The sequence below is a fragment of the Porites lutea genome, chromosome 1 (assembly GCF_958299795.1).
Source record: "Porites lutea chromosome 1, jaPorLute2.1, whole genome shotgun sequence".
Lineage (NCBI taxonomy): Eukaryota > Metazoa > Cnidaria > Anthozoa > Scleractinia > Poritidae > Porites > Porites lutea.
Genome location: NC_133201.1, coordinates 15,877,095 through 15,888,278, shown reverse-complemented (window position 1 = coordinate 15,888,278; position 11,184 = coordinate 15,877,095). Strand labels below are relative to the sequence as shown.

The window sequence follows — 11,184 nt, the reverse complement described above, 5'->3', positions numbered from 1 at the left end:
ATATAGAGGGTGCATGAGTCAGGCTACGGAGATTATGTTCAAGGCCCGTTATCATGCGTTATAGCAAAGGATACTTAATAAACATCTATTCTGAAGAGTAGGCGTCGTCTTGGGACCTCTTTGCTCATTTTGGAATATAGTTAAAGCTCATGCTGGAGACGTGGTCACCCGGGTTTATAAATTGGCACCACCTACCATGAACTAACATTCTCCCCATAGAGATTGGCGGGAGGTGCTGCATGCTACAGAAACCGCATTAAGCTCAACCCGTTTAACGCTAGGTGCATATGCATAGCCAGGTGCGCCTTTACCTACTCAGAAGCCTTTGACGTTGCGAGTGATGGTTTTATTTTTGCCGTTCTTTGTAAAGATAGTGAATGAATTCTCTTGGAAGATTTTCAGTCGTAATTTTGCATTTAAAAGAATATTAAGTTTAAAATTAAAGAGAAATTAATTATATGATTTGCTCATTCAGAAACCTAAAACCCCAAAGAAGTGACAATAAACTGCAAACTATGTTAGAAGAGATAAACATGATCCACTACTGCCAAGGCTTAGAGGGTTGCATATTTGACATTTTTACTTGTTTGTTGGTTATGATCAAGACTAACACTACGCGCAAGTAACCACGCACATTCGGAGTCCGTACGGTAACCTGCCCAGCTGGAAACAAGGAACAGATGACGTAGTTAAGACAGACATTTAATTTGACAGGCCTTTTTTACTAATTATGAATAACATGAGAACATACTATTATAGTAAGATTCATACTAGTAATATGCTGAAAAAACCATATGCAAAAAATGCTGAATTAAATTGTTATTAAATTCCTTGGGCAAGGCCTGCGTATCACCACGGAAAACGGTTTATTAGAGACCTTAAGATACCCCGATATCGGTGTACGGGTAAAATTGAGATCAAACAGCGAAACAAAGACGGGGACAGAGGACAGTTTGTTTATGATCTCCCTATGGTTTTTCAATAATATTTTGTCATGCGGCTACACTAAGCTCCAGAAGTGTACAACATTCAACTACTGTCAAAAAGTTGTAGAAAATTTATTGCTTATAATTAAGCAATATACAAATGTAAATACAATATTGCTAAGTATTAGGTATTAAAATTAAGTGTATGTTTGTGCTACTTAATTTGGTTTGTAAACATTCCTCAAAGTCTATTAATTATGTTGTGTACAACACCATTCCATCAAGTTGTCTACTTTTTCTTATTCCCTCCTGCATTGGAAAAAACAGGGCATCAGTAACTGCTTAAGAGGTTATCTGTTGCTTTTAATGATTCCCTAGAAAAGACAAAAAAAAATCATCTATGAAAATAAGGTACGCACTCCTCCCAGCCTAAAACATGTCCGATCCAACAAAAATAATTATTCTCTGCAAAAAGTACAATCCCATCGGCTACCATTTCCTGCCAGCACAACCTCCTGTGTTAATGGTGAGTGACCTCTTGCAGCTGTACAGTGATGCAGTCTAGAAGTGCGTGTGTGTTACTGTTAACATATTCAATAATTACATGTATACTATTCAGGGAAACTACCCCATTTCAAAGTGGCACTAGCCAGAAACATCAGATTTTCTTAAAATCTCTGTAGTAAATACTGAGTGTGTACATGTACATTCAGTCTGTAAAAACACTGGCAATCTGTTAGTTTAATTATTAATGATTAACTTACATCTTCATTGTACAGCTGTTGAATCCATTGCACTGGGTCAGTGGTTTCAGTTGTCCCTAAATAACTTGTTCTTAACTTTGCTTGTACTTTGTGTGCTATTTCTCTTCTGTGGCACTGTAATCTTGAAATCCGTATATATGTGGCTGTAAACAGAAAAAAAAAAAACACTTCACTTTCTTTGTGAAAGCTCATTCTGTGTAGGGTTTCCTCTCTGAGTATTGTCACTTGCACTGGATGTCTAAAAGGCCTTGTTGGATACTAGAGAGTGTGAATAAAATGCATACAACTAACCAATAACAAAACTTGCCTTGCTTAGCCTTTCCTTATAGGTTAAAAATCAACTTTGTTCCAGCTGTTTTGTATTATAACTTGTAATGCTGTATTAAAATTTATCCTCGTTGCTAGCAGCCTCTTTCCCCTGGTACTGCAGAAGACCAGGGAAAGGTCAACCATCTTTTAGCAGGGGGACGATATTATCCACACACAGGAAACTATCATCACTTTGAATTTTTTGAATACACATGTTCATGTAGTTATTTCATACATGTAGTTTAGTTTAGGTCATGCTATACTACAAAAGGATCATAGGACCAAAAAGAATATATCCCTTTTGAGGATAGTTTGAACAACTCACAAAGTATACCCTGCTAATTCTGCTCAACACTCCTATAAACTTTACTGGTGGGAGTGCCCACACACCCCAGGCCTACCTGTCTGTGCTAAAGGTATGAGAAAGTCTTGGTAGTGGTTGCTTTAATACTTTGATTTAGAATACCATAGGGAAATTTCTTGCCTTTTCTTTTTAAGGGACTAGCCATTAGCAAAGTGTTGTCCTGGGGAAGGGGGGGGGGTGGTGGGGGGGGGGGGGGCTGAAAAAACTACGACTAAACTAAAGAAACTAAGAGTCATCACTCAGCAAAACCATGAAATTGATTCAGTCAACCCAGCTTGGAGTTGATAATCCAACTGGACCACAAGAAAAAGACCTTTGTCTTTTAAAACGTTCCCTCTTTGCTCATATACAATTATTGACTACATTTGATAATAAATAGCAATATCGTATTCAGAGGGAGAAGTGTATAATAAAATAATGTTAACTTGTCTTAGCCCTGATCACCACAACCCACACGATCTCTAATCCTTACTGAGAGTTTATTTATACGACTTATGTTAGAACGAGACAAAAAAAATAAACAACAAATTTAAGTCTTTTTAACTCTATTCTTCATAAAAAATAATCACAATGGGAAGTCATAAAAAAAAAAACACTTTGTGTTGGAAAGTGCACCTCTGAGGGTTTAGATTATTTCATTCATTTTTCTAGGGGGTGATGGGGGGAGTGGTGGAGGCAGGGAAGGCAGGCAAGCATGCCCCAGCCACCTAGATTCTAAGAGGGTCTTAGTGACCTTTTATCCATGTATCAGACACTGAACATATTGAAACAGAACTCTCTGTGAATTATCAAAAAAAAAAAAAACAAAAAGAAAAAGAAAAAAGACACAAGTGCAAGCATTGCCACATAAAAAAGGTATTTTATATTGGAGGTGTATGAAACCTGTTATTTTCAACAACTGAGCCTGAGCCTGAGCCTGCATAACTGGCCAGATTGTTTTTGTGCTTGAGAGTTTTGGCAGCAAAGCCACAAGAAGTGAGTGTCTCCTCCTTATTCTCCACATGGCTTTACAGCTCGACCTCTACCAAACTTTGTGGACCCCTGCACTTTCAATCCTGACAGCTACGTAAGCTAAAAATCCCCCCCCCCACCCCCCCCCCCCCTCCATCGCTTAAAATTCAAATGCTCCATCCCTAATAAAGTTTAGTAGTGGTTGATGTTGTTGTCCTTTGTCAAAGGATCAGCTTACCCTTCCCACTGCACATGAAAGAAAAAAATCAACATGGCTGACTGAAACACTAACCTTTACCCCCCACCCCCAACATTTACAAAACCATAGAAGAATAAAAATACTTGTATGAAAGTGGATCATCGCAGTTATAGACACAACTTTTGCAGTTGCGAAAAGAAAGCAGAGGTCAAGGGTTTGAATCCCGTACCAGCCTGAATTTTATTCTTTCAGGCTTTCTTTTCACAACTGCAAAAGTATAATTGCGTCTATAACTGCAATGATCTACTTTCATATAATTCTTCTGCCCGCAGTTCACATATATGATTTTCATATATTCATGTACAGTAACTTCAATAAAAATACTCTCATACAGTTAATATTCCTTTGTGGTTACATACTTGTACATGTACATGAAGTATAAAACTGAGCGATTACCTTTCTTTCAATTTGGTTGCATTTTTTTCTGCAAGCCTTTATGGCTCAAACACGAACTCCGCAAGGCCAATTTTTAAACAGTCAAACATTCCACTATATCAATTAGGGTATCTGTAAATAAACAATAGAAAAAGCACTGAGAACATTAGGCAAGGTGTCTTTAAGCACTTGCACAGAAATATTCATTAAACTACAATGTTGTAGCAGCAACTTTTATGCTTAATTTACATTATCTACTACAATATGCAGCCTGTGTATTACAGCTGTATGTTAACTCATGATTACACCATGTATGCTGTAGTGGTATATAATATCTACATAATGACTAGCCTCCTCTCTATCAGCAATATTTTATTGAATATTTTGTTTACTTGTTTTAATTTTTGGTCTATCGTATTTCAATTCAACACATATATAATACTATTACTCTTACATTTTATGATAGATGTCTAACAACAAATTCTCATTTCAAGACAATATTCTTTGACTGTTAAATGCCCCAATCAGGTACCTTAAATCCTCCAAAAACTTTGCTACAGATATCTTGGTTGTGTTTCACAACAGGACACATTCTCTGCTGTGAAGAAAACAAAAAAAAAATGATAAGTCCTTCGAGGCAGAAATTAATGTCAAGAACACAAGAAACTTTTAAACTTTTTCTTTCCATCTGTATTTTCTAACTGTCCATTTTTAGGCTTACAGCTGTACCATGAAAACAATGGTATATAAAGCAACCCTCAGAAAGAGGGGAAATCATTAATTTTGAGCATGTGTTAAGTGCCCCCCAGCTTAGTTTTTCTCCATCTTGCACTGCTCTCATGAGTAAATAACCAAAAATAGCTTGCACTTTTACTTTTTATGTTATAACAAGAATCACTTTGTGAATTTTACCGGGGCCACTTTTGTCTTGGCAACACATGTGGAAGGGTCCTTTTCATCAACAAATTTGTCGAGCGACATGAAAATCTTTTTTTTTGCAAATATTCTTTAGAGATGAAAACAATACTTTTGTAATGAATAATGTGAAAAGAGAAAATATTAGGGAATCCCCCATTTTGAACAGTTGAGAGTTTTCGCATGTCGCTAACGTAAATATTGCGTGACAAAGGTTATGAGAAACGGCTTTTCTGGTTTTTCATTAGTTAAAGGAGCTGTGTCACGAAATTCAGCCAAATTAGGAAATTACAAAATGCCCGTTAAATTAGGAGAAACATAAAAATAACCGCTTAAAACTTTAAAGGAAGGTTAAAATAACATAACAGTAACAACAGATGCCACGGATGGGCAAAACTGAAGAAGATTGAAACGGATTGAAATTAGCGGCTTTTGAAAACTGTTCCGCCTAACAGTTTTTCACTGAGTTGATTTCTGCTGCTTGCAGCTTCAAAAATAATGCTCAGGAGACATATTTGTTTGTCTTGGATCTCTAATTTTGTCATTTACATGTTAAATTTCTTTGCTTACTTTAAATTCCATAGCGATTAAGGGCGATCAGAGTAATTAGCAAAATTAAACAAAATGAACTGACCTGCTTTGACACAGCCCCTTTAAAGCAGTGATAGACTTTCTTGTGATGAGTGTAGCGAGTGCGAATTGTAAGGCAAGGCATTGAAAGCAAGGCATTGAAACGCACAAACAAAGTTTTGCGCATGCAAGTTTAATAAGTTAAGATTTTTGTTTTGTCGTAGTGTACACAGTTCAACAGTAACTAAGCTTTGTGATCGTTAGGATGAATACTGTAACAATATTTTTCAAAACACAGGGATCTCATTTATTGATAAGGAGCAAATATAGTGGCATTAACCATTCCGTTCCAAAACTAATCGAATTAATATTTGGCCCTAAGCCTATTTAATGAATAATTAATTTTGTTTGAATTATTTCAATATACTTCTAAATCACAAAGGTAAACAATTATGTCCAGTAAAGGAAAGGGCATAAAAACGCCCTAGCAAATAAGGAAAGAGGAAAGGGCAAGGGAGGAGAAGGGAAAAAGTAATTTGTTTGCATGGCGAGTGTGTTAGAACGAATGACTGCGTTGCAGCAAAGGTCACATGTAATTAAAACTCCAGAACAATAGATGAGGGTTCAATACATCAGTGAACATGAGTCAACTCCCAATCCTAGGCTGTCAAGTTACGCAGTTTTTCTCACGTGTTCAGATCGATTACATAATAATAAGATATTTCTTAGCACCAAGAATCCAAAGAAGCTAAGAATACCAAGGAGAAAAACATAAAAATGCTACATCAACGTCTAATGAATAATGTGAAAAGACAAAAATGTTAGGGAATCCCGCATTTTGAACAGTTGAGAATTTGCGCATCTCGCTAACGTAAATATTGCATGGCAAAGGTTATTTGAAAATATTTTGTTTTGTTGCTTCATAAGTCAAAGCAGTGATAGACTTCCTCCTAATGAGTTTTAACTGTTTGTCGGAAAATATTTGACGAAGTTTCCTGTAGGGAGTGCAAATTGTAAGGTATTGAAACGCATAAACAAAGCTTGGCGAATGCAAGTTTAATAAGTTAAGATTTTCGCTTTGTCGTAGTGTACACAGTTCTACGTCGACCAAGCTTTGTCATCGCTAGGATGAATACTGTAACAATATTTTGCAATAGACAGGGATCTCATTTATTGATAAGTGGTAAATATAGTCGCATTAAACCATTCCATGTGCAAACTAATCGAATTAATATTTACATGGTTACAGTTGTTGCTCCCTACTTCAAATTTCTGAACCAGCGATATATCTCAGCGAACACTCCCAAAAGTAACGAGCCAGCGATATATCTCAGTCAGTGATATATCCCTAACAATGTAACTTTGAAAACACAGAAACGCGTTGCATTTTATGACCGGTGCCTGCCTTCGGCTAGGCCCCGGTAAAAACAAAAAAAAATTGGTGGGGTGCAGATGCTGAATGGCAGATAACAATTAAAAAGGTAATTGAGGTCCTGCAATTTGGAATGCTGATCTGTTGTACATGTATGCCAGGAAGGTTCTTAAATCTGAACAAAATTGCTGTGACCACTACATACTCTGCTTTATAAAATAATAATATTGATATTACAAGAAATTTGATGCTGATCACTGTTAGGGCTTAAAGGGTTAAAACATTACTCAGGTAAATCAAACATAAATTAAAGGTTCTAAGAATAACAAAACATGATCACTAAGAAAAAAAAAGGTCTTTAATGTTAATTAAATTCTCCTCATCAGTACCAAGATAGGAAATGTGAGGAAAACAGTGTGGAGAATATTTACTGTATATTCATCTTGATAAGTGAAATGAAATAGAATATTTAATTAAAACAAATATACCTGCATGTTCCAACAACCATGACCAAAAACTGATGCACTCAATTTCAAGGAAACAGGACGAAGGAAAAATACATGTATCATTCGTTTAATTTAATATAGGTATCTGAGCACAAACAAACTAATTATCATCATATCAAATTTGTTTTTATAAACCACACAAAAATTAAAGTTAGCAAGATTTACTTATTTTTGGTCAAAAATGTTTTGTTTACACCTGTACTTATGTTAAAGCTTAAACTCTGATTCATTCACTATATTAGCATTACATGTACAAATCTTTGTGGTAATATTAGTGCAGTGCATGCTAAAACCAGTTGCAAAAATGTTGAGACACTCTGATGAAAAACCGGCCTTTTTTATTTCAAATCGCTGCTAGTCTTACTAATGTGTGCAATATAATGCTCACCTCTCTCCGCCCCTCCATTCAAAGTTGTTCCTCCAGGTTTTGACCATGATCTTTTATTGCTAGCACTTTTGACAAGGGGAGAAGGGGGGATCACAAGCACAAGATCATTGACAGGCCATTAAGCCAAAATAAGGTACACTATCTCAAGTACTTTTGCAACTGGTTGTAGATTTGCTTGGTGCAGCATGTATGAAAGCTTACTACACTGTAAAAAGGTTTATAATAAACGGAAATTGTAAAAACAAGGTGCTGGTACATGTATATTGGGAGTAATTTTAAATCAATGGTGAAAGGAACAACAAAAATGACAAAAAAAAAACAATATTCCTTTGATGAGATTCTAGCTAGGGCTTCAAATCCAACTCAACTCAGTAGATAATTTAACCCTTTTTATAAAAGAATTATCTTGATGAATAATCAGCACTTTTATTTGCTGAAAGACATGTTACTTTGCTCATTTGTTTACAAGAAACTTGCCAGGCGTATTTGAGTGGCATTACATGTATGTGCAAAATTATAATCACTAAGCAAAACAAAAGAAATAAATTATATTGAGTTGATCTCAGGTGACACAAGAAACAGCAGTTTTTCGTAATAGTCATCAACTCTAATCAGTTTACATGTATAACTTGCTAATTATGTCTTCAGTGCAAAATTAAGTTAAACCAGAAACCCATAAGGGGTTTCTGGTTAAACAAATTTTAGTGCTGTACTTTGAACTGCAATCAAAACCTTGTTGCTGAGCAAAAAGTTCAAACTCTTCAAAACTAGACCCATAACTGTCAGGCTTCTTATGGAAATAAAATTTGCTTACAAGAATACAAAGAGGTGCTTTAGTACATGAAGGGTAATTGAGTTTCCTTCAGGAGAAGGCAAAATTCTTGGGTAGAAGTACATTAGTAAAGGCACGGTTAAAATGTTGAATTTCACGGGCTACATTATTTTTCGCATGTCCTTACATGAGAATAATATTAGACGAAAATATGTATGCATGTAAAAAATATTATAATCAATAACCTTGCATGCCAAAGATCTTACGTGTACAGCTGACAGTACATATATGTCTTCCCTTACCCCCATATTGTAAACACAGAATCGCTGTACTGTATACATTTCCAGTCAACTGAATAGATATCACAATTAATCATTCAAATACCGATATAGACAGCTACATACATGTACTTAATGACAACCAAGTTCCTATAACACACAGAAAACTGTACAGAAACTGTACAGTAGAGATGATCATTGAACTGATGAAAAATCCAGTTAACCATAAACAACAAGGTATACTTGGTACAGTTACTAGATTCAGGATGTATTTTGTAGAAAATGTATAAAGCGAAGATGTAGAATTTCAACATCGACAATTACAATCATGCTTAGAACTATTCTACACAAATAAAATCAAATGAAACAAAAAGACATGTACACATACAGGTGTAAGTCCAAGCTTTTTTCACTTTTCTGCCTCACCAAAACAAACAAAATGAACATTAAAAGGAACATTACATGTGAAGAACCCTGCAGTAGTACATTACAGCGGCTCCCAATAATATGCGCCTTCAAAAGGTTTTTTCTGTTGGTTGAAACCAGTTTTGTGTACGTTAATCAACTGTTTCCATTGTTTCTCCCTTGCTCTGCTAGAGAAATAATTTTTTTTTATTGTTTTACTCGATGAGCAAAAAATTGCAAGAACATTTTCGAATGACAAAGGAGTTTCCAATTTTAATTTTGCTGGGATGGAGAATTATTATCGGTCAGTGTAAAACGCAGACTGCGGACCAGGGGTAAAATGCAGACTGAGTGTAAAATGCAGACTGCAGACTGAGAGTAAAATGCAGACTGGGGTAAAATACAGACCGAGCATAAACTGTAGTTGTGGAAAGGTTTAAGGGTCAAAAAATCCCGCAAATACATGTAAACGAACACTTACTTGAATACATCTGCTTTCACAAATCCATTCAGGACTTTCTTCTCTAGAACGTTGTCGACGACCAAAAAACATATAATCGAAATCTTGAACCTTTTTTCCGTCCGAGAGACCTCACGCTTCAAGTTTAGACGCGAAGTTTTCGATATACGTGACCAGGGACCGTGAATTGTTACAACACCACGATGTTTACGCCTAAATGGAAGCTGCTGACCCAAAATACTGTACAGGAAGAATTATGGCGCTAAAGAGGGAGTAAATCATTCCAACAACAAAGAAAGATGTTCTGCAGGAAATTTGGATGACCTTCTATGAAAGTATTGCAAATCAAGGTACACAGACTTAACCTGTTCGGATGTTCACTGAAACTTCTGGCGAATATGCAATCCACTTCAACTAGGAAGCGAAGTGTGTAACTGATACCGGCTAGCTATTTCACTGATTTGGAGAGGAAGGAGCACAAATGTTTAAAAAAGTCTACAGTCTTTATTCTGCATTTTACCCCAGTCTGCGTTTTACTCTCAGTCTGCAGTCTGCATTTTACACTCGGTCTGCATTTTACCCCTGGTCCGCAGTCTGCAGTCTGCAGTCCGCAGTCTGCGTTTTACACTGACCGATTATATAATGGTGAAGCAAAGTGGACAATGGCTGAATGAATTAAATAGCTGAAACACTTTCTGTACTACGCAAAGTTTTTCAGGTTGCTAAGATTTTTCGATTGTATGAAAACACGAGCCATGAGCAAGTTCTGCAATGGAATATAAAGTCAATGAAACAAAAGATATCAGGTATCAGCAGAGAAAAAATTCTCCTCTGCAACAAGACTCTTTTTCCAAAAAAGTGAATATTACATGAATGCGGATCTCTTTAAGTTGTAGACTAAAAACCTCTCTGATTTCTACTGTTCTTCTTCTTCTTCTTAATGTTTTATTGTACAGAACTATAACTTCTATAGTTATGTTTACAAGCATCGTGAATGTCGATTAAAACAACAGTATATTAGGGTTGTATAAATCTCCAAAAGGGTAAGTGAAAACAGGACCCTGGACCCATGCAAGCTACAGCAAGAATGGTGAAAAAGCAATACAGTGTGGGTTTAGATTAGCAAAACAACAAGTTTGCGCAACATATCTCACTTTTTCATTGCCATCACTACATGATTACCACATGAAATTATTTCATGTTTTGTGAATGACACAATACAAGGATTTTCTTTTTCTATTTGTCTGAACCATTGGCTGCCCGACCTGAATCTGTCACCACAATCTTTTTCTTGCATTTCTCTCAAAAATGTCTCTAAATTTTGTCCTTAGAGGTGCCAGTTGATAAGAGTATTTCCATTTCAGCTCATTACAGGTCATTAGCTGATTTTATGTCTTCAAAAACTCATTAATAATTCATAAAGAAAAAACCAAAGACATGGCTAGACTTTATGTCTAATTCTTTAAACCAAAATAACCCCAAACCTAAATATTAGTGCAACAGTGAATTGATCTGTATCAGAGATTTTGAAGCCATTCAAAAAACTCACCTTGAGTTTTTAAACCTGATA

The 11,184-nt window shown here is 35.9% G+C and overlaps 1 long non-coding RNA gene across 2 annotated transcripts in view; it reads right to left on the bottom strand.

The window, feature by feature from the left end:
* Nucleotides 1-915: 915 nt before the first annotated feature.
* LOC140945941 (uncharacterized) overlaps nucleotides 916-11,184 on the bottom strand; it is an 18,148-nt gene continuing 7,879 nt past the window's right edge. The window contains exons 3-6 of one of the 2 annotated variants that reach the window (XR_012166776.1): nucleotides 4,481-4,546; nucleotides 3,970-4,080; nucleotides 1,691-1,833; nucleotides 916-1,300 (exon numbers count right to left, since the gene is read on the bottom strand). This is a non-coding gene — a long non-coding RNA (uncharacterized lncRNA). The remainder of the gene's footprint in view (nucleotides 1,301-1,690; nucleotides 1,834-3,969; nucleotides 4,081-4,480; nucleotides 4,547-11,184) is intronic. The other variant, XR_012166779.1, reaches the window with a different exon arrangement.